Here is a 22,893-nt window from a genome sequence, read left to right as displayed (position 1 = left end):
GTGTGTAATTTACGTTGAGTAGGCTAACCACGTTATTACATTAATGCAGGTAAGGTGAACTAGCAAACATCATCATAGCTACATGCGGCTGTCTTCTTGTTTGATGGCAGATACTCCCTTCACCCTGGCCAAAAAGGCTAAAATGACCAAAGAAAAAGTGGAAAACAGTTAAACATGAGAGGTTTTTGGACAAAGTTTGTGTTTTTTCCATTGATTAAGCACTGCTTCCAGCCAAGAGTGATACCATATATGCCCCATAGCTGCAGAAAAGGCTAACATTGTTATCTTTTTAAAAAAACAGCTGAACATGAGAGGTTTTAGGACCAATTTTGTGTTCTCCATTCTTTAAGCACCGGTTTGAGCACCGTTTAAGCACCGGCACCGTTTCAAAAGTACCGGTTTGGCACCGGTATCGGATAAAACCTAAACGATACCCATCCCTAGCTGGGAGTCCTCAATCACCATGCTAACCAGGTCTTCATCTATTTGAGATTGTTCTCCTGAGGAAAGACAACAAAAACAAAGCACAAATATAAATATCACACACGTAACTTATTACAGTTGTATAATATTGTTATATCATTTAGTAACATTACTGCATGCTACATTATCATTTGATGGCTCACCTGGTCTTGCTCCACAATCGGTGTTCCCCCTATTCTCATGCAAAGCTCTGTAGTGCCTAAGCATGGATGAGGTGTTGTTGTTATATCCCAGCTCCCTGGCACATAGTAAACACTTCATCTTGTACAAAAGTAAAGCCGCTTAACATAAATTGTATTGCACCATCAGTATTATGAAAATACATCTTCTGTAGAAATTTACATACCTTGTTGGGAGGAATAAGATCAAAATGTTCCCACACAGGGGAGGACATCCTCCTCTTCTTAGCTGGCTCCATTCTCTCCTGACTTTCTCTCCTCACTCTCATAAACCTCCAAACTGTCTCCAAACTCTCACTAACCGCAGCTCTCCATCAAACACCAACATTTTGAATGAAGTCTGAGGGGTTTATATCGCTGTCATAGCCCGCGGCAAAGTTCGAACCTTTTCATGAACCAGTCACGTGGTACAGCCGGGCAGCGAGGCTTCGGACGTCATCATTTTCAGCTCCTCCCATAAATGAAGCAAGCCTCGATACGCGCATCGCGGAAACGCCCCCTCAATTACTCGACACAAGCTTTGAAGCCTCGATACAGAACGTCACATCACTAGTATCAATCAAAAACCACTACCAATGTCTGGATCGATATCTGCATCGATCCGCCCACCCTTGTCTCCTGGATCGTAGCTGAGATCAGCGTGAACCACGTGGGTCTCTGCTCCCTGATCTGTTTCCTGTGTTTGGAAAGAGTTCCAGCTTCATCACGGAGTTTCTCTCGGTTTGTGGGCTCATCTAAAGGTAAGCACCGAGCTAACTTTACTGTGAGTTCAGTTCGTGCTGAGTTTAGCTCCTGAATGAAGTCTTCTGCTGCTCTCCTCTGTGTCTGTTCACAGTTTATTGTGAACACGTTGAGAGAAGAGAGAGAGTGTGTTTGGAGAAAAACACCAACTAATCATTAGCTCAGCATGCTGGGAGAAGTTGGAGCAGAAAAGTCTTTTCACTGATAAAAGCTCATTGATCAATGACCATGAGTACCTTTCACGAACAGTTTGGGGAATGGCTGCAATCACAGCATTTGTCAAATAGCTGGTTGTTGATCAATGGTCATGAGAATTTGCATATTAATGATGAAGGAACTGACCTCCCAGCTATTGTTCCTTCAGTGGTGCTAGTTTCAGTCATTATGTAAATGTAGTGTTTATAAGGTTGGAGTCAGCTGAGACTGAAGAAGTCACCTGGATCAGTGATGAAAATTTCTCCCACTGAAAACTTCCAGATGAACAGAATCAAACTTTGGGGAATGGTGGAGTTTGGAGAGAGGCATCATGGGGGCTGGAGAGACTTGTGAAGTGGTGATCAGGTATGGGCCACTGTTATTATGAATGGTGGGGGGCTGGAGCAGTTGAAAGTGTGGGGTGGGGGGAGTAACAGGTCTGTCCCTGTTTGTGGAAACCACAGGAGGAGCTGTTCAGGCTGTTGCTGGGTGTGAATTGTTGATGGAGTCTTTAAACTTGTAGTTGCTGTTTTCCAGACTGAAGCAGAGTCGTTAGCTGAAAACTGGTTTTAGAGGTTCATTCAGGACACCTTCTCAGGCTCTTACAGCCTTACCTGTTTAGTCCCACACGTGGTAAATTTGTTTTGTCACAGCAGGAAGTGGACAGTGCAAAAGTTATGAAGCAAAAATTAGAATACAATAAGAATAAATACAGTACACAACTGTACAGAATAGAATAAAATAAACAAAGTGTATAAACCCCAATCCACCTTTAACATGGTCCTTCTCCCAAACCTTCAAATAGGACTTTCTGGCCCTGTCATAGTAAAGGGCTGCTTACAATATTAGAGCCAATGTCACAAAGTTCCTCCTGAAGTATAAGTGAGTGAGAGTTTCCTCACTTTGCAGCACAACACGTCTCACAAGATTTCTACAACCAATCAGAGTGAAATTTGTACCTTGTGTTGTCAGATGAACATATGAGACACTTTGACTCTTCAGTGCAGTGTGGAGCCTAACAAAGATCTGTTTTGTGTCCCAGCTGATCAGCAGGAGGAGAAGAGCCTGACGGAGCAGCAGAGGAACATTTTCAGCCATCTGGACTGGACAGAGGAAACGATGAGCTCAACACAGAAGGTGAGGAAAATATCAGTTTCACCAAATAATCAGTCACGTCTAAAAATCGCATACTCCCAACCTGTTATATGACTGTGTTGTATTTTATTGTATGCTATGTTTTTATTTTATACCTATTATGTTTACAAACATCAAGAAGTCACAAGCAAAGGGAGACCACACCATAGCACATGTTTACATAAGATAAGATAACCTTTATTAGTCCCACACGTGGGAAATTTGTTTTGTCACGGCAGGAAGTGGACAGTGCAAAAGTTATGAAGCAAAAATTAGAATACGATAAGAATAAATACAGTACACAACTGTACAGAATAGAATAAAATAAAATACTATATACAGTAGAATAAAATAGACTAAAATATACAATAAGATAAAAATAGAATACAAATGCTATATACAACTGAGTAAAAATACAACGATGCTAGAAAAGATTATTGCACATTAGTGTTATTGCACATTTGTGGATGTGTTTGATCAGTTAAAGTCTTTGTTGTGGAGTCTGACAGCAGTGGGGAAGAAAGACCTGTGAAATCTCTCCGTCCCACACCGTGGGTGCCGCAGTCTCCCACTGAAGGAGCTGCTCAGTGCTGTCAGAGTCTCCTGCATGGGGTGGGAGATGTTGTCCAACAGGGATGACAGCTTAGCCACCATTCTCCTGTCACTCACCACCTCCACTGGGTCCAGAGGGCATCCTAGAACAGAGCTGGCCCTCTGGATCAGCCTGTTCAGTCTCTTCCTGTCCCCAGCAGAGATGCTGCCACCCCAGCAGACCACACCATAAAGGATAGCAGAGGCCACCACAGAGTCATAGAAGGTCTTCAGGATTGGGCCCTCCACTCCAAACGACCTGAAAATTTCAAAAACCACCAAACAGCTAAAACAGTAAATGAAAGCAGTTACACGGATTCTGCACAAAGACGTAAACAAAGACGTCGGGGCTGAAAGCCAGCAGCTCACTGATTCTGATGCGTCGGCGGGTCCGCCTCTTATGTTTACATCTTTTTTGGCGCTAGATTCTGAAGCTGCAGGTTTTGTCACTCTCCAAACATAATTGACTGAACCAGCAGCAAAAGAAGACTGTTGTTTACAGCGCTGTCGGGCGCTGTTTCTTTTTTGGTTTTGTTTGTTTGTTTCTTTTTTTCCCTTCCAGCAACAAAACCTCATTTCTGCTGTTCAATACAGAACAAATGTAAACTTTTTAAAATTATGCAAAACGTTTAGCTGTGTCTCTAATAAACCCTCTGTAACTTTGCTCTTCTTCATTTCAGCAGCATCAGGTAATGTTCATATGTTGATTCATGGTTTTCTTTCGTGTTTGATCCACTGCAGAATATTTCTCTCTCAGTCTCACAAGAGTCAGCTTTCGTTTTAGAAATATAAAATATGGATATGTACTGATAGGTAGTGATCAGAATTCTAATATTTCTGATTGTCTGGGGCAAAATTTCCCCGAATCAAAATCAGTGACGATGCCCAGCCCTACATTTCACTCACTGCCTGTGTTTGTATATCTGTCACTGCAGGACCAATATGGAGCGAGAAGTCAGTGCTCTCAGGAGGCCGACAAACCTCACAGAACAAAGGGGAAGAAGAAATACACCTGTGACGAGTGTGGGAAAGATTTTCCCTGGGCGATTTCCCTAAAAAGACACCAACTCATCCACAGTGGAGAGAGACCGTTCAGCTGTGACGACTGTGGGAAGTCCTTTACCCAGTCTGGAAGCTTAAAAAGACACAAATTCCTCCACGGTGGAGTTAAACCATACAGCTGTGAAGAGTGTGGGAAGGATTTTCTTAATAAGGATTTACTACAAATCCATCAGGTCATCCACACTGGAGAGAGACCGTTCAGCTGTGACTTGTGTGGAAAGTCTTTTTCCTGGAAGAAAGCCCTAAAAAGACACCAACTCATCCACAGTGGAGTTAAAGCGTTCAGCTGTGATCAGTGTGGCAGAGCTTTTGCTCACAGTAGCAGCTTACGGAGTCATTTAGTTACCCACTCTGGAATTAAGGCATACAGCTGTGACATTTGTGGAAAAACTTTCAGCCATGTAGGGTACAGAAATATTCCCCTACGCATTCACACCAGACATGATGTGTACTGCTGTGATCAGTGTGATAAACTATGTTTAACAGGCTCAGAGTTACAATTCCACATGTCTACCCACACTGAGGAGAGACCTTATAAATGTGACCTGTGTGAGAAGACTTTTAAAACTCCACGTTACCTGAGACGACACCAACAGATCCACACCAGAAAGACTTTCCAAGTGCAGTTACTGTGAGGTATGTATTTTGTATTTTATCTTGTGATTTTACTCTGACTGTCTGAAACAACTGTTTGCTGCATGGAAAAGCAGCTCTGAGTGATTATTCAGATTTGAATTACAGTATTTTAGTGGTAGCAGTTGAGAATTACATTAGTGTTACTGTAGTATTGTTTCTATTATAGGTTTTGCAACACATTAAGCTGAGTATTATAAAGCAAACAGTAAATGGATGTTATTTTATGTCTTGTCTTTTCTTAGTCCTGGATGTTGACACAGATGATGTTTTGTTTTTTTGTTTTTCAGGCGACGTTCGTGATAAAAATGTTGAAGGACTGACTTACACTGTCTTTGTGTCTTTGTTTAGAAGCAGAGCGACACAGTTGGATCCAGATCTCAACCCTGTCATCGCTGTGGTGGTGGGAAACACTTTCATTGTGACCTTTGTGGGAAAAGTTTCAGATATCAAATCACCCTAAAAAGACATCAACGTAGACACACTGGAGACAAAACGAACTACTGCAAAGAATACGGGAGAGGCTTCCCCACAACAAGTGAGTTAAAACAACATGAACTTATTCACAGTGGGGTCACAAAGCATCTCTGTGATCAGTGTGGGTCATCCTTCACCACTGCAAATCAGCTGAAAAAACACAAATTAGTCCACACAGGAGAGAAACCATACAAGTGCAGACACTGTGACAAAAGCTTCTGACAATCAGGTAATCGTAACTATCATGAACGTACACACATGAAAGGAAACTACAGCTGTGACCGGTGTGACAAGAGCTTCAGGAATTTCAGTTCATACTCCGAACACAAACACGTTACTAATAAACTGTTTCATTGTTACCAATGTGCCAAAACATTCACCTCATTGTCTGCTCTGTGCAAACATCAGTGTGATCATCCAGGACTGAAATCACTCCCATCTCTGGATCACAGTGAATCTGCAGAGACAGAAAGATCCTCTTCTGGTTTCAGGGTCAGACTTAAACCCTTGAGATCAGGCTCCACAGAGTTCAGGTGGAGTCTCCTGTAAAGATCTGATGAGGCAGCTATGAATGAAAATGTGCCTCGTTACATTTTAAGCTTCCTAAACTGTTCTACTGTAGTTGAATCAAAAAATCTGTTTCCTCTTATTATGTTTTTATTGAATGTATTTTGATCCATGTGTTCTGCAGATATTTTTTGTTGGGGTTTTTTTTTGTTCAGGTTGTTTGTGTTATGAAATCCTTTAACAGTTAAACCAAACTTTTAAATGTTAAATAAAGAAATAGTTTAATGACTACAAGTGTGATCCATGATGTCATTTCCTGTATATCAAACCAAAGACTGAAGTGACAAATGTTCTCAGTGACACAGATGGAGGTTTATCGGAGGAGGAGACTTGGCTGTTCTCACACTGAACAGTGTTCCTGCAGCTTACTGAAAATCCTGACCTGAAATTTATGAAAAAATAAGATCTTTGAAATCTTTTAGATTTTAACAAAGTTGCTGTAGGTATTAAAAATTCTGATTTGTGTTTGAGATATAAAAAAAATTAGTTTTGGAAAATAATCATTTAAAGTTGTGGTTTGACTTGCTCCGTTTATCAGTGCTTCCTTTGTTGGCACTGCCTCTCTTCAGAAGTTGTTGGTCTATATTGACATGACAGCAGATTTTTCAGCTGGACATCCATGATGTGAATTTCAACACATCCCAAAGGTGCTCTATTGGACCGAGACTAGGGCTGGGCGATATGACCCAAAATTCATATCTCGATATATCTCAATATTTTTTTAAAGTAAGAACAAAAAGAGAGTTCTTAGTCAAAGCTGTGTCCCAGATGTCACACAGGCACTTTTATCAACATACAGCATAGATGTACATGAAAAAAACTACTCAAAAATAAATTATGAGCATTTATTAAATAGTAATGCTCCATAAATAAAAGAAAACTGTTGTTTTTGTGCATAACAAAGAGCTCACAATTGTGCAGTCAAAATGTAAACTAGCAGACGCTGAGCATAATAACAAAGACAGATTTCACAGCTGCTCTGTTCCCAACTTCTACTGTGTGACTGACAGGCTGGAGTTTGAAATCATCTTCGTAACCATGTCTCTTAACAGGTGCCATTTATGGTCCTTATACACACACAATACGGTAATATTACGTTGAAGCAGAGTACGTATTACTACGCGAGGCTCCTCGGTAGCCTTAATGCTCCGACAATCCATCAAGCGGTCCAGCTCCGTAGCTTACCAAAGTCATACTAAAACATTTTTTGACAGATTGCTGAGCGCCGTGTTCCACATAAATTGGTTCACGGTCATCAAGCACAACCAGAATTCATACAAAAGGCGCACTGTCAACTTTTAAGAGAATGAAAGGATTTTAGGCTGTGCAGCCGCTCTGGGCTGCATGGCGTTAGCGTGGTTAGCTCGTTAATACGTTGATGCTGTACAGGGCGATGCACAGTAACTTGTTAAAGGAGATTTGCCGTGTCCATCTTGTCGCTGCCTGCAGGTGAAGCGATGGGGGAGGAGGGGGAGTTGTGTTCAGTTAAGGAGAGAGGCGAGGTCGAGTAACGTTGCGTAGAGACAAAAGTGGACAAAAGAGAGGCAATCTTTTGGCTCCACAACTATAATTATAACGTAACATAGACTATATCGATATAAAAGATATTATCACATCTTATATCTCGTATAGAAATATATCTATACTTTTTAAAAAACTCGATATATCGCACAGCCCTAACTGAGACTCAGGTAGGCTGTGGCCTGTAAATGATGTCAGTTGGTACTAAAGGACCCACATTGTGCCAACCAAATATCTCCACGCTATTACACCAGCAGCAGGATGGATCCATGCTTTATGTTGTTTAAGACAAATTCTGCCCCTAAAATCTGAATGTTGCAGAGATTGAAAAATGTTGCCTGGTCTGATGGGTCTCAATCTTTTCTTGGCCACTTTTGTTGATCTTGATTGTAAAAGAACCCACCCATCACGTTAATCACACTCTAGAACTTGTTTTAGCATATGGCATAGAAACTGAACATTTAACAGTGTTTCCTGTAAACCCACTCTTCTCTTTTGCTAATACAGTGTCTTGCAAAAGTATTTGGCCCCCTTGAACTTTCCCACATTTTGTCACATTACAGCCACAAACATGAATCAATTGTATTGGAATTCCACGTGAAAGACGAATACAAAGTGGTGTACACATGAGAAGTGGAACGAAAATTATACATGATTCCAAACATTTGTTACAAATAAATAACTGCAAAGTGGGGTGTGCATAATTATTCAGCCCCCTTTGGTCTGAGTGCAGTCAGTTGCCCATAGACATTGCCTGATGAGTGCTAATGACTAAATAGAGTGCACCTGTGTATAATCTAAAGTCAGTACAAATACAGCTGCTCTGTGACAGCCTCAGAGGTTGTCTGAGAGAATATTGGGAGCAACAACACCACGAAGTCCAAAGAACACACCAGACAGGTCAGGGATAAAGTTATTGAGAAATTTAAAGCAGGCTTACGCTACAAAAAGATTTCCCAAGCCCCTCTGCTTTTTTAGGCCCCTCTGTCTTCCAGTTGGGATTGGTGAGGCAGACACTGTGTATACTTTTAAGATTAGACTTAAAACTTTCCCTTTTACTAAAACATATAGTTATGACTAGACAGGTGACCCTGAATCTTCCCTTTGTTATGCTGTAATAGGTGTAGGCTGCTGGGGGTTTCCCATGATGCACTGAGTATTCCTTCCTCAGTCACCTTTCAGTCACCTGTTAAAAGGGAGATTTTCCTTCCCGTTGTCACCAAAGGGATTGTTGGATTTATTTGTATGTATTATAGTAGGGCAGGGGTCCCCAACAAAAGTAGCAGGAGGTCCACTACCTCCATGATCCAATAAATCTGGGGTCTGAACAGTTTAAATGAACCAACAGAAATATCTTCTTTCATTTTTATATAACATTTATTTCGCAATATATATTTTTGTCTGGAAATTCCTGATCAATTATTCATTTACCCATTAAATCATCTGCTGAACAGACAATCACAATCCACTTCAAGTACTAACTATAAGCAGAATACAATTTAACAATAACATTATGCAATACTTTTCACCACATCTGTTGCACATGCAACATTAAGGTGTCTTGATGCATGGTCAGTCATCCACGTAAATAAATCTCGAAATGTTGATTCTATTCATCTGGAGGTAACACTTCGTCACTCATCCAAGTGACTTCTGAAGAAGTACGTGAAATAGAAGAACCATCTCTGAATCGAGGAGGGGGTCTAAGCGTACATCATTCACCATCTTACAATGCTGGGATTGCAGCCATTCCCCAACTCTCTGAATGGTACAGAATCAACTATTTTGGGAGAACATTTAGGTACAAACAATTCACCACAAAAAGACTAAATATCCAGGAAAATTGAGAAGATCTTTGAACTGTGCAGTAAACAGGTTTGACAAACTTAACACAATGTAACTTAAATCATACTGCAAGACAGAGCTGGCTCTCATTTCAGTGGGAGACAGTTTCATGGACATTTGCACCTAGAATTTTAAACTTTGGGGGAAATGGGGTCAGTGCAACTCTTAAGCATGCATGCAAATGTTCATTAGTCAGCTGTGAGCAATTTTTTCCATTCATCTTTAAATTGCAGATTTTCACTTCAGGAGGCACACAGCCCCACTCCACTGATGACTTGCTGTTGGCCAACACCCTCAACGACTTGTACTGCTGGTTTCATGAGCCATCAAACAGCCTTGACACCTCCACCTTCCCCAACAATAGAGACACTTTGGTCCATCATCCCCCCACCAACCCACTCCCACCAGCACAGAGCCATCACCACCATCAAAGACTTGGTTTTGGAAATTCTTTCATAAACTGGCTAAGAATATTATATAATTCCCCAACAGCTTGTGTCAGAACAAATGACCAAACATCCTCCAGCTTCTGTCTCCTGAGGGGCACCAGGCAGGGATGCCCACTCTCCCCTTCACTGTTTGCAATTTTTATTGAACCACTAGCAGCAGCAATTAGACAGGCTACAACAATTAAGGGCATAAAATGCAAGAATGTAGAACATAAAATCAGTCTCTATGCGGATGATGTGTTGCTTTGTCTCCAAAACTCACAAACCAACCTTTCTGAGGTAATTACTCTAATAAACTGGTTTTCAAGAGTTTCAGATTATTCAATTAACTGGTCAAAATCTACAGTTCTTCCAATTAACTGCTCCTTCCATAATTCTTCTTCTGCCCCACTACAATCTGGAAATATTAAATATTTAGGTATTCATGTCTCTCCTAAGCATTCAGACTTAACTAAATTAAACCACATCCCACTTCTAAAGAAAGTAGAAGGCGATCTGACTAGATGGTCTGGGAGATGATTGAATGTTGGGGTGGGTACAGTTTCCTCTGCGGTGGGGTCGGGTGGGCCGCCCCGGGTCCTGTGGGGCTGGGCGGTGCTGCTGCCGTAGGCCCCGGTCTGGATGGGCCAGGGCTCCCTTGCCTTGGTGGGTGCCAGAGGACGGGGGTGCCTACTGGGGTCAGCGGGGGAGCTGGCCCTAGGGAGGGGCATCTTGACCATGATCATAGCTCCTCCTGATCTATTTTCTAAAATCAGTCAGGTTCTTGCCCCTTTCTGTTCTTCTGCTAAGCCAAATATTCAAAATCTTGGAGTAATATCTGACTCTTCTTTGGGCTTTGATTCACACATAAAATCTCTGTCTCGTTCCTGTTTCTTTCATTTAAGGAACATTTCTAAACTGCGACATATGGTCTCCTTAGCTGAACTGGAAAAAATTGTCCATGCATGTGTGTCATCGCGTTTAGACTATTGTAATTCCCTGTTTACCAGCTTGGATAAATCATCTCTGTACAAAATGCAGCATCCAGACTACTAACTCGCTCTTTCAAGCGAGCTCACATCACTCCTATTTTATGTTCTTTACATTGGCTCCCAATAGATTTTAGAATTCGCTTTAAAATTATTGTTTTAACGTACAGAGCAGTACATGGTCAGGCCCCAGATTATTTATCCAAGCTTCTCACAAAATACACTACTGCTCGTTGTCTCCGCTCACAGGCTCAGAGTTTGTTGGTTGCTCCCCGAACACGACTGAAGATGAAAGGGGGCGGAGCCTTTCAGTCTGTGGCATCAATGCTGTGGAACAGTCTACCTCTACAACTACGTTTGGTTGACTCTGTGGAATCCTTTAAAAAGCAGTTAAAAACTTTACTGTTTAAACAAGCTTTCTGTTGACCAATGCTTTTTACATTTTTAATTTACATTTAACCTCTATATTGTGTATATAATTTGCTATTTAACGGACTGTTTAATTTAATCTTTGTGTACAGCGCTTTGTGACTACCTGTCTATGAAAAGCGCTTAATAAATAAACTTTACTTCCTGTGAAAATGAGTCCTCCACCATAATCATCCACTAACTCTTCTCCCTGTACTCCAGGGTGGGCAACTCCAGGCCTCGAGGGCCGGTGTCCTGCAGGTTTTACATCTCACCCTGGGTCAACACACCTGAATCAAATGATTTGTTTATTACCAGGCCTCTGGAGAACTACAAAATACATTGAGGAAGTAATTTAGCCATTTGGATCAGCTGTGTTGGATCAAGGACAAATCCACAATCTGCAGGACACCAGCCCTCGAGGCCTGGAGTTGCCCACCCCTGCTGTACACCAACTGCTACACCTCCAACCACCAGTCTGTCAAGCTAATGAAGTTTGCAGATGACATCACTGTTATCGACTCATCTCGGACAGGGATGAGTCTGCCTACAGGATGGAGGTTGAACGTTGGGTGTCCTGGTGCAGCCGCAACAACCTGGTGCTAAACAATGACAGTGGAAATTATTGTGGACTTCAGGAAGCACACAGCCCCCCCATCATCCTGACTGACACCCTCATCACCACTGTGGACTCATTCCACTTCCTGGATACCACCATCACCCAGGACCTAAAGTGGGAGCCCACCATCACCATAATTATAAAGAAGGCCAAGCAGAGGATGTACTTCCTGAGGCAGCTGAAGAAATTCAACCTGCCAACACGGACGATGATGCAATTCTACACTGCAATCATCGAGTCCATCCTAACCTCCTCCATCACCATGTGGTACGCTGGAGTCGCCACCTCTTACAAACAGAGACTGCAGTGTGTTGTGCGCTCTGCTGAGAAGGTGATTGACTGCAGACTCCTATCTCTGCACGACCTGTACACCTCCAGGACACTGGGGCATGCAGCTCGGTTCACAGCTGACCTTTCTCACCCTGGACACAGTCTGTTTGACCTGCTCCCCTCAGGCAGGAGGCTCCGGTCCATTCGCACCAGAACCTCTCGCCATAAGAACAGTTTCTTCCCCTCTGCTGTTGGACTCATGAGCAACAAATATAAGACTGTTCCCACCACAAATGCATGACCTATACTGTGTTCACTGCATCTGTCCCATGCACTGATCATCACCTGCATTCATGTATATTTCAATCTGCTTATCACTTTTTTAAATGTTTATTTTTATTTAGTTATTTTACAGGCTGCATCACGCCTGTTCAAGAGTTGCCCACAACAGATGGCAGGAATAAAATCTCCAACTACATACTAAATGAAAAAATGTTTGGCTGTCCGGACAAAACCCTCTTAGGGTCCAGATTTGGACCAGAGTCAGGAGACTGGGGATCCCTGTTGTAGGGTCTACCTTACCATGTAAAGTACTTGAAGGAGACTGTTGTTATGATTTAAATAAAACCCAACTGAAAAACGAAACACACTAACACTTTGTCACAAATTCAGCAGAGAGAAGTCCCTCGCTGTGCACACAGAGCCGAGAAAAGAGACGCTCATGTCTGTGACACTGCAATAACAATCACACATCAACATACAGAAGATTGTTTCAGTGTTAGGTTTAGTGAAATTTGAGGTTAATGGTGTGCCACAGACTTTGTAATTCCCGTGTGTATGACTTATTTAAACATTCTCCTAAATGCAAAACAACTTTTACCTTTTAAGACTAAATAAATCTGAAAGCTGTTCCATCCTAAAAGAGTACAACAATGTGTAGTTTATGATGTTCTAAAGGTTTCAGCAGCTTTTTGAATTTGTCACATGTGTGGAAAATTAAGAGTGAGCCTTTGTATCTTACTGTGAGTGATGCTCGTCAGCACACAAACCCAGAGTTTCTCTACAGGAACACAGAGAGAGTTATTCCCTGTACTGTAAGGACACATTCAGCATTGTGCAGTAAATCCAGATCACCCCAGTTAAATGATTACATGGATGTGAGTGTGATCGTCAGAGCAGCACTGATCAGTGTCAGGTTATAATGACCAAGGTGTACACAAACACTAAGTTTGATATTAAAATGTGTGAAGTGTAAATTCAGCAAAAGCCTTTAACTGGGCTGTGAAAAAATACAAAATAACAGTATTTAATGCTGAGGTGGTGTCAGCTGTATAATATAATTCTGCATCCATCCTAGTAAGAAGGAAAGGAACCACTGTATGTGTTTGTTCTTCACAGGCCGTTAACTGAGAATGAAGTCATTTGGATGAGTTTTTTCTTGTATTTTGTTCATCTCACATCTCTTATTTGCTTCCATATGAGGGGTTAGTGATGCCCAAATTTGTCGATGGGGTGAAGCAGGGCAGGCAATGAGCGGCTGGCATCTGACAATGTCAGTACCACATGATCTGCATATAAAGTTATGATGGGTTTCACAGTTCCTAACTGCAATGGCTAGTGGCTCCATAACTAAAGCAAAGTGCAGCAGGGACTGCACACCCAAATGTAAATGGAGTCGTTTTCCATATAAGTGTAGCAATAGCTCTGGCCTTGGATGTGAAAGTGGAAGTCAGAACTGTAATTACACCCAGGAGTCAAATGATTTGATAAGAAATACCAACATAGAATAGCTTGTCACATTAAAATAGCAGTATGTGTCCAAGGTTATTTTAATATACAAATGTTATTAAGACTTTATGATAGGAAAAACAAAGGCTCAAAACATCAAAAATTAAAAGAAACAATGGTGGGAAAATATCACAAACAAATTTAAAAGTTTTTTTTAAACAAAGACCAGTGCCAGGTGCTTTCTGGACTGTGGGAGTCACTCCATGGCCAGGAATTGCACAGCAACAGTGTGGGGGGGTTGGGAAGGAGCAAGACAGACAGCAGAATAAATTGTTACAGCAGTTTTGTGTGTGTTTAATGTTATTACAGAGACACTGCAACATCTCGAGGGCAAAGCTCTCATGACTGTGTAACTGTGATGTTTGCTGTCTGTTTGCTCTCCTGCATGCAGAAATAAAAGGCTTGGTCACAGCTTATTGTGTTGCAGACTTTATGAAAAATTCCACGACACCTTCATGATGGAAAATGGCTGAAAATAAAAATGGCTTTCATTTTAGCCAGCTTCTCATTTTACAAACAGTCTCCACTGAAATGCAGCCAGATGCTGCTCCTTTTCTCTCATTCTTCAATTGTTCTCGAAACTCTTTTTCTCTCTCTATTGATCTGTGTACCTGGTTTGTACCACTTCACTCGCTGTGTTTAGAGCATCTCCTCCCTTTCTCCTTTCAATTAATCATATGAAGCTAGGTTGTCTTAGTATGTGATTTGCTGCATGGTGAGCCGTCAAACTAAAGTCTAAAGTCTGCCTGCATGAATTTTCAGCAGAACTGAGAGAGATTATTTGGCTCCCCTCGACAGAAGCCTGTTCATCTCATTCGATACAAAGAATCGGCTCTTAGAGCGAACTCGTTCATGAACGACCCATCACTACCAGCCTCGGGTTTAAATCTAGTGTTAATGGAGGGAGTTGGAAGGTTCAGGTTTTGTTTCACAACTGCATTTCACTCACTGCCTCTGTTTGTATCTCTGTCACTGCAGGACCAACATGGACCGAGAAGTCAGCGCTCTCAGGAGGCCGACAAACCTCACAGAGGAAAGAGAGAGAAAAAATACAGCTGTGACGAGTGTGGGAAAGATTTTACTGCGAAAGCTTCACTAAAACAGCATCAAGTCATCCACACTGGAGAAAGACAGTTCAGCTGTGGCGACTGTGGAAAGTCTTTTACTCAGTCTGGAAGCTTAAAAACACACCAGGTCATCCACACTGGAGAGAGACCATACAAGTGTAAGATTTGTGAAAGGTCTTTTTCCTCAGCTTCATACTTAAAAACACACCAACTCATCCACAGTGGAGTTAAAGCGTACAGCTGTGATCAGTGTGGCAGAGCTTTTACTCACAGTAGCAGCTTACATAGTCATCTAGTTACCCACTCTGGAATTAAGGCATACAGCTGTGACATTTGTGGAAAAACTTTCAGCCAGATAGGGAGGCGAAATACACACCTACACATTCACACCAGACATGATGTGTACAGCTGTACAGTGTGTACAGTGTGGTAAACTATGTTTAACAGGCACACCGTTACAATGCCACGTTTACCCACTCTGAGGAGAGACCTTATAAATGTGACCTGTGTGAGAAGACTTTTAAAACTCCACGTAACCTGAAAGAACACCAACAGATCCACACCAGAAAGACTCTACAAGTGCAGTTACTGTGAGGTATGTATTTTTATTTTCATCTTGTCATTTTAACCCGACTGTTTGGAACAACTCTGCTCATTACATTGTATTAGTATGTTAGTAATTTTACTGGATGGAAAAGCAGCTCTGAGTGACTATTTAGATTTGAATCACGTTTTTTTTTAGTGATAGTATTTGAGAATTATATTACTCTTGTCGTATCATTAATTTAGTATTATTATTAGAGATGGCACGATACCACTTTTTATGTCCGATACCGATAACCATATCATAAATGATCATAAATTTGGACATCTGCCGTTACCAATATAAATCCGATATAGCGTATTTTATAATGAATAAACATTTTTTTTATATCTTGCTGCATTTTGTATAAGTTGCTACTCAAAGTTAAAAAAAACAAAACAAGCAAAACTAACTATTCTGTTATACCTTTATGCAAAAAATACACTGCACCCAAAATATTTCATAGTTTAGCAATACTGATCAATCTATTAAACTTAAACCTGCTCCATCCTCCGTATTCTGTTTTTTTTTTTTTTTTTATCAGTTTTTAGTGGAAATATTAAGCAACCTAACTAATAGGGTTGCAAATTCCCAGGAAAAAAAGGGGGAACCATCTTCCCACCCTCAACCTCATAATGCTTAATTGACGTAATCGTCTTTAATTTAATGCACATGTAAAAAAAAAAAAAATTAATGCACGGAAATTAGTACTTTTTCTACAATAATTACATAGATTAAAATAGTTTAAAATAACTAATTGTCTGTCCTGAATCAGTCTTATTAGGTAATGTTCAAATAATTTTATCATTCCAGTGTTTTCAGTGTGGGAGAAAGTACTCAGGGCCTTCAAGTTACACACTATGAAAGGCAGCAACAAGTTTAATGTTCAGAAACCTAAAGTATGTATCAGCAATGGAGCTAAAAATAAATGTTTGTTTCAGTTCTATGAAGCTTTGAGTATTTTGGATTAGTAGCACTGCTGTGTTTGTTGCATCATGTTGCTGTAATTGTTTATATGCTTTATATATTCTAAGGAAAGTTGATCTATAGTGTTACATCATATTCTATAAGGATGTTATGTGTTTGTATTAGTGATGGGCAGATGAAGCTTCATGAAGCACTGAAGCTTTTCATCCAATTGGTTCACTCCAGCACAAAGCGTCTTGAAGCTTCATTTGCTCTAGTAGGACACCTACTGGATGTAAAAATATTAGTTGGCATGAATTTGAAGAGTGTGGCCGTTTGCACAAAGCCTGTAAATGTCAACAACAAAAGGAGTGTGTAAAACATCTATATTGTAGTGATGGCAGTATACTGTGTATATTTATACTGGCAGTATGGAAAATGATTATTTGGAAATGCTTAAAATGGAAATGATCATTTACTGTGAGGTGAGGTATGGCTGGGGCCTCTCACACATTTAAACTCTTGCGTGATTTTTAGCACCTTGAGAGTCGCAATGGTCACGCGAGTTCTTCACGTCACAGCAGATAAGGTGCGAAAAGGCGTGAATCTGTCTTGGGACGAATCTGGGACGAGGATGTCTTTGGCTCCTCTTTCAAGTTATTGGACGTTGGCAAAAAGGTTTTACGCCTAATTAAAAAATGAGAGCAAGTGTCTGTGTCCCGAATACAAAGTGGGAGCTGGTTCCACAGAGAGGGCCCTGAAAAGTGATGGCTCTGCCTTCCATTGCACTTTTAAATCCCCTCGGAAGCCAGCAGTCTGAGAGCAAAGCACTCTGTTGGGATGATATGGCACTGTGAGATCTTGTAGACAAAATTGGTGGTGATTATTCAAGACCTTGTGTGTGAGGGAAAGTATTTGGATTTTTATTTGGGATGTAATTGGGAGCCAATGAAGAGAGAAGTCCATATGGGGGAAATATACTCTCTCCTTCCAGTCCCTGACTGTGCTCTGGATGCAGCGTTTTGGAAACTAGTGGAAGCTTTTAGGACACTGTGAAAATACTGAATTTGAATAGTGGAGGCTAGAAGTAGTGAATGTATCCTTCCTCTCTATCATTAGATGGAGAGAGTGTACAAAGGCTGGCATAGTGGGTCTGTGGCCACTCTTGCTTGCGCTTTTGCGTGTCCGTCAGCCAGCTGTGGAGAAGAGCAAAGTTTTTTACATGCAAAGAGCTGTAGTGAAAAGCAGTGTTCCAAACAATGAAATGTGTCCACTCTTTGTGCTTTTCATGCAGTAATGTTTGATGTTTGAAGCTATTTCTACTGTTGTCCCATTCCCGGTGAAATCCTCTGTCCCTCCAATCCCGATCCCAGTACTCTTGCAAAGCAATCAGCATTTGTCAGACGCATCAGTCATCGGCGGTACTCAGACAGGATCCTGGACGACTACACGGGGGCACGTCTGGGGTGGCTAAGAGACCAACTGAAGGATGCCATGTTTACTGAATATGTGCCTAATTTTGTCAGGACATAGCTGGGTCCATTGCTTCTGCGTGCTCTATTTTCACAAGCAAAGGCCTGGCTCTTTCTCCTGGCACCTTCTCAGGTGATCTCCGTGCCGTGACTTCTTCTCAAATGAACGTCTGGACTGCCGCAAAACAGCTGACCGTTGTCGACAGGATTCGAACCTGTGCGGGGAGACCCCAATGGATTTCTAGTCCATCGCCTTGACCGCTCGGCCACAACAACCACATTTGACCGTGGAGCTACATACTTGAAAGACATACGTCTTGCAAGTCCTACGCCACATGTCTTTCAAGTAGGATGTGCACAACAACAGCCACGCTGGATTGTAAATGCGGTAGCTGCACGACTTTGGTGCGAAAGCTTGTGGTTTTGCAGTTCCGTGAGATGGGTGCAGCACAGCTGCGGTTCAATTTAATTCAATTCAATTTTATTTATATAGCGCCAAATCACAACAAATGTCGCCTCAAGGCGCTTCATAGATACAGAGAAAAGCCCAACAATCATATGACCCCCTATGAGCAAGCACTTTGGCGACAGTGGGAAGGAAAAACTCCCTTTTAACAGGAAGAAACCTCCGGCAGAACCAGGCTCAGGGAGGGGCGGCCATCTGCTGCGACCGGTTGGGGTGAGAGAAGGAAGACAGGATAAAGACATGCTGTGGAAGAGAGACAGAGATTAATAACAGATACAATTCAATACAGAGAGGTCTGTTAATACATAGTGAGTGAGAAAGGTGACTGGAAAGGAAAAACTCAATGCATCATGGGAATCCCCCGGCAGCCTACATCTATTGCAGCATAACTAAGGGAGGATTCAGGGTCACCTGGTCCAGCCCTAACTATATGCTTTAGCAAAAAGGAAGGTTTTAAGCCTAATCTTAAAAGTAGAGATAGTGTCTGTCTCCTGAATCCAAACTGGAAGCTGGTTCCACAGAAGAGGGGCCTGAAAACTGAAGGCTCTCCCTCCCATTCTACTTTTAAATACTCTAGGAACAACAAGTAGGCCTGCAGAGCGAGAGCGAAGTGCTCTAATAGGGTGATATGGTACTACAAGGTCATTAAGATAAGATGATCTGATTATTTAAGACCTTGTATGTGAGGAGCAGGATTTTGAATTCAATTCTGGATTTAACAGGAAGCCAATGAAGGGAAGCCAAAACAGGAGAAATATGCTCTCTCTTTCTAGTCCCTGTCAGTACTCTTGCTGCAGCATTTTGGATTAACTGAAGGCTTTTCAGTGAGTTTTTTGGACATCCTGATAATAATGAATTGCAGTAGTCTAGCCTGGAAGTAATAAATGCATGAACTAGTTTTTCAGCGTCACTCTGAGACAGGATATTTCTAATTTTAGAGATGTTGCGCAAATGGAAGAACGCAGTCTTACATATTTGTTTAATATGTGCATTGAAGGACATATCCTGGTCAAAAATGACTCCAAGGTTCCTCACAGTGTTACTGGAGGCCAAGGTAATGCCATCCAGAGTAAGAATCTGGTTAGACACCATATTTCTAAGCTTTTCAGCGCCGAGTACAATGACCTCAGTTTTATCTGAGTTAAGAAGCAGAAAGTTAGTGGCCATCCAAGTCTTTATGTCTTTAAGACATTCCTGCAGTTTAACTAATTGGTGTGTGTTATCTGGCTTCATGGACAGATAGAGCTGGGTGTCATCTGCATAGCAGTGAAAATGTATGCTATGTCTTCTAATGATGCTGCCTAGGGGAAGCATGTATAATGTAAACAGAATTGGTCCTAGCACCGAACCCTGTGGAACTCCATAATTAACCTCAGTGTGTGAAGAGGACTCTCCATTTACATGCACAAATTGGAGTCTATTAGATAGATATGATACAAACCACTGCAGTGCAATACCTGTAATACCTACAGCATGTTCTAATCGCTCTAATAGAATATTATGGTCAACAGTATCGAATGCTGCACTAAGGTCAAGAAGGACAAGCACAGAGATGAGTCCACTGTCAGAGGCCATAAGAAGATCATTTGTAACCTTCAATAAAGCTGTTTCTGTGCTGTGATGAACTCTGAAACCTGACTGAAACTCTTCAAATAAACCATTCCTCTGCAGATGATCTGTTAGCTGTTTGACAACTACTCTTTCAAGGATTTTTGATATGAAAGGAAGGTTGGAGATTGGCCTATAATTAGCTAAGACTGCTGGGTCTAGAGATGGCTTTTTGAGTAAAGGTTTAACTGCAGCCACCTTGAAGGCCTGTGGTACATAGCCGATTATTAGAGATAGGTTGATCATATATAAGATCGAAGAATTAATCAATGGCAGGACTTCTTTGAGCAGTTTTGTAGGAATGGGGTCTAAAAGACACGTTGATGGTTTGGAGGAAGTAATTATTGAAGTTAACTCAGAAAGATCGATTGGAGAAAAAGAGTCTAACTTAACATCAATGGAACTAAGAGTAGCTGTAGATAATATTAGATCTGTGGGATGATTATTGGTAATTTTTTCTCTAATGATAAAAATTTTATTTGTGAAGAAGTTCATGAAGTCATCACTAGTTAACGTTAAAGGGATGGTTGGCTCAACAGAGCTCTGACTTTTTGTCAGCCTGGCTACAGTGCTGAAGAGAAACCTGGGGTTGTTCTTATTTTCTTCAATCAGTGATGAGTAGTAAGCTGTTCTGGCTTTGCGGAGGGCTTTCTTATAAAGCAACAAACTATTTCTCCAGGCTAAATGATGATCCTCTAAATTTGTGACACGCCATTTCCTCTCCAGATTACGAGTCATCTGCTTTAGGGTACGTGTTTGAGAATTATACCACGGGGTCAGGTACTTCTGATTAGAGACCTTAGTTTTCACTGGAGCTACAGTATCCAGAGTCGTACGTAGTGAGGAGGTGAAATTATTAACAAGATAATCGACCTCTGTTGGGGTAGCGTTCAGATAGCTGCTCTGCTCTGTGTTGGTACAGGGCATTGACGATGATAACAGTGGCTGGATTATATTCTTAAACTTAGTTACAGCGCTTTCAGAAAGACATCTACTTTGATAAAGTCCACTCTCCACTGCTGCGTAATCAATTATTGTAAATGTAAATGTTATCAAGAAATGATCAGACAGGAGAGGGTTTTCAGGAAACACTGTTAAATGTTCAGTTTCTATGCCATATGTTAAAACAAGATCTAGAGTGTGATTAAAGTGGTGGGTGGGTTCTTTTACATTTTGAGAGAAACCAATTGAGTCTAACAACAGATTAAATGCCATGTTGAGGCTGTCATTTTTAGCATCTACATGGATGTTAAAATCACCCACAATAATTATTTTATCTGAGCTCAGAACTAAATTAGATATAAAGTCTGAGAAATCAGACAGAAACTCTGTGTAAGGCCCAGGTGGACGATAGATGATAACAAGTAAGACTGGTTTCTGAGTTTCACAGCTGGGGTGGACAATGTTAAGCATCAGGCTTTCAAATGAATTAAAAGTCTGTCTTGGTCTTTCATTAATTAATAGACTGGTGTGAAAAATTGCTGCCACACCGCCCCCTCGACCTGTGCTTCGAGATTTCTGGTAGTTAGAATGACTCGGGGGTGTTGATTCATTTAAACTAACATAATCATCCTGCTGCAACCAGGTTTCTGTAAGGCAGAGTAAATCAATTTGTTGATCAATTATTAAGTCATGTACTAACAGAGACTTGGAGGAGAGAGACCTAATATTTAATAATCCACATTTCACTGTTTTACTCTTTGGTTCAGATGTGGATACTGTATTGTTCTTTCTTTGTGATTGTTTAAGTTGTTTGTTGCTGGTTTTTAGTTTGTTTTTTGTCTTTTTGGAAGCAGACACAGTCTCTATGGAGATGGGTTTTTGGGGGGGTAGCAGGAGGAGAGAAGCTGCAGAGAGGCATGTAAGACTGCAACTCTGCTTCCTGGTCCCAACTCTGGATAGTCATGTTTTGAGGGGTTTACTAAATTTGTCGATATTTCTAGAAATGAGAGCTGCTCCATCCAAAGTGGGATGGATGCCATCTCTCCTAACAAGACCAGGTTTCCTCCAGAAGGTTTGCCAATTATCTATGAAGCCCACATCGTTTCTGGGACACCACTCAGACAGCCAGCAATTTAAGGAGAACATGCGGCTAAACATGTCACTCCTGGTCTGATTGGGGAGGGGACCAGAGAAAACTACAGAGTCCGACATTGTTTTGGCAAAGTTACACACCGATTCAATATTGATTTTAGTGACCTCCGATTGGCGTAACCGGGTGTCATTACTGCCGACGTGAATTATGATTTTATTGAATTTACGTTTACCCTTAGCCAGCAGTTTTAAATTTCCTTCAATGTCGCCTGCTCTGGCCCCTGGAAGACAATTGACTATGGTTGCCGGTGTCTCTAGCTTCACATGTCTGAGAACAGAATCACCAATTACCAGAGTTTGACCCCCGGCGGGTGTGTCACCGAGTGGGGAAAAACGGTTAGACACATGAACGGGTTGGTGGTGTACCTGGGGCTTCTGTTTAGGACTACGCTTCCTCCTCACCGTTACCCAGCCTTTCCCCAGCTGCTTGGGGTCTGCCGGGGAACAGCTAGCGGGGCCTACGCTATCTTCGGCTGCACCAGCTACAGGGGCCTGGCTAGCTAAGGGTGAGAGCAGGGTGCAAAGCCGAGTCTCCAATTCAGTAATCCTGGCCTCCAGAGCTGCAAATATGCTACATTTGTTACAGATATCATTACTGCTAAAGGAGGCCGAGGAGTAACTAAACATCTGACACAATGAGCAAGAAAGTGCAGGAGGGACAGGTGAAGTAGCCATGGTGCTAACGGGTCGGCTACGAGCTAAGCTAGCGAAACAGTACAGAGACAGTGAGTGAATACTATAAATTAGGTAGTGAGTACACAGAAAGT

At 41.6% G+C, this 22,893-nt stretch overlaps 1 long non-coding RNA gene and 1 other non-coding gene across 2 annotated transcripts in view; both read right to left on the bottom strand.

Moving 5' to 3' along the window:
• LOC146510790 (uncharacterized) overlaps positions 1-22,893 on the bottom strand; it is a 360,605-nt gene that overhangs the window by 125,030 nt on the left and 212,682 nt on the right. The gene's annotated exons all lie outside the window — the stretch shown is intronic.
• Positions 18,153-18,234, bottom strand: trnas-aga (transfer RNA serine (anticodon AGA)). Its single transcript has one exon. It is a non-coding gene; the product is annotated as a tRNA-Ser (tRNA).

This window comes from Neolamprologus multifasciatus, chromosome 9 (assembly GCF_963576455.1).
Source record: "Neolamprologus multifasciatus chromosome 9, fNeoMul1.2, whole genome shotgun sequence".
Taxonomy (NCBI): Eukaryota; Metazoa; Chordata; class Actinopteri; order Cichliformes; family Cichlidae; genus Neolamprologus; species Neolamprologus multifasciatus.
This window is presented reverse-complemented; position numbering and strand designations above follow the sequence as displayed.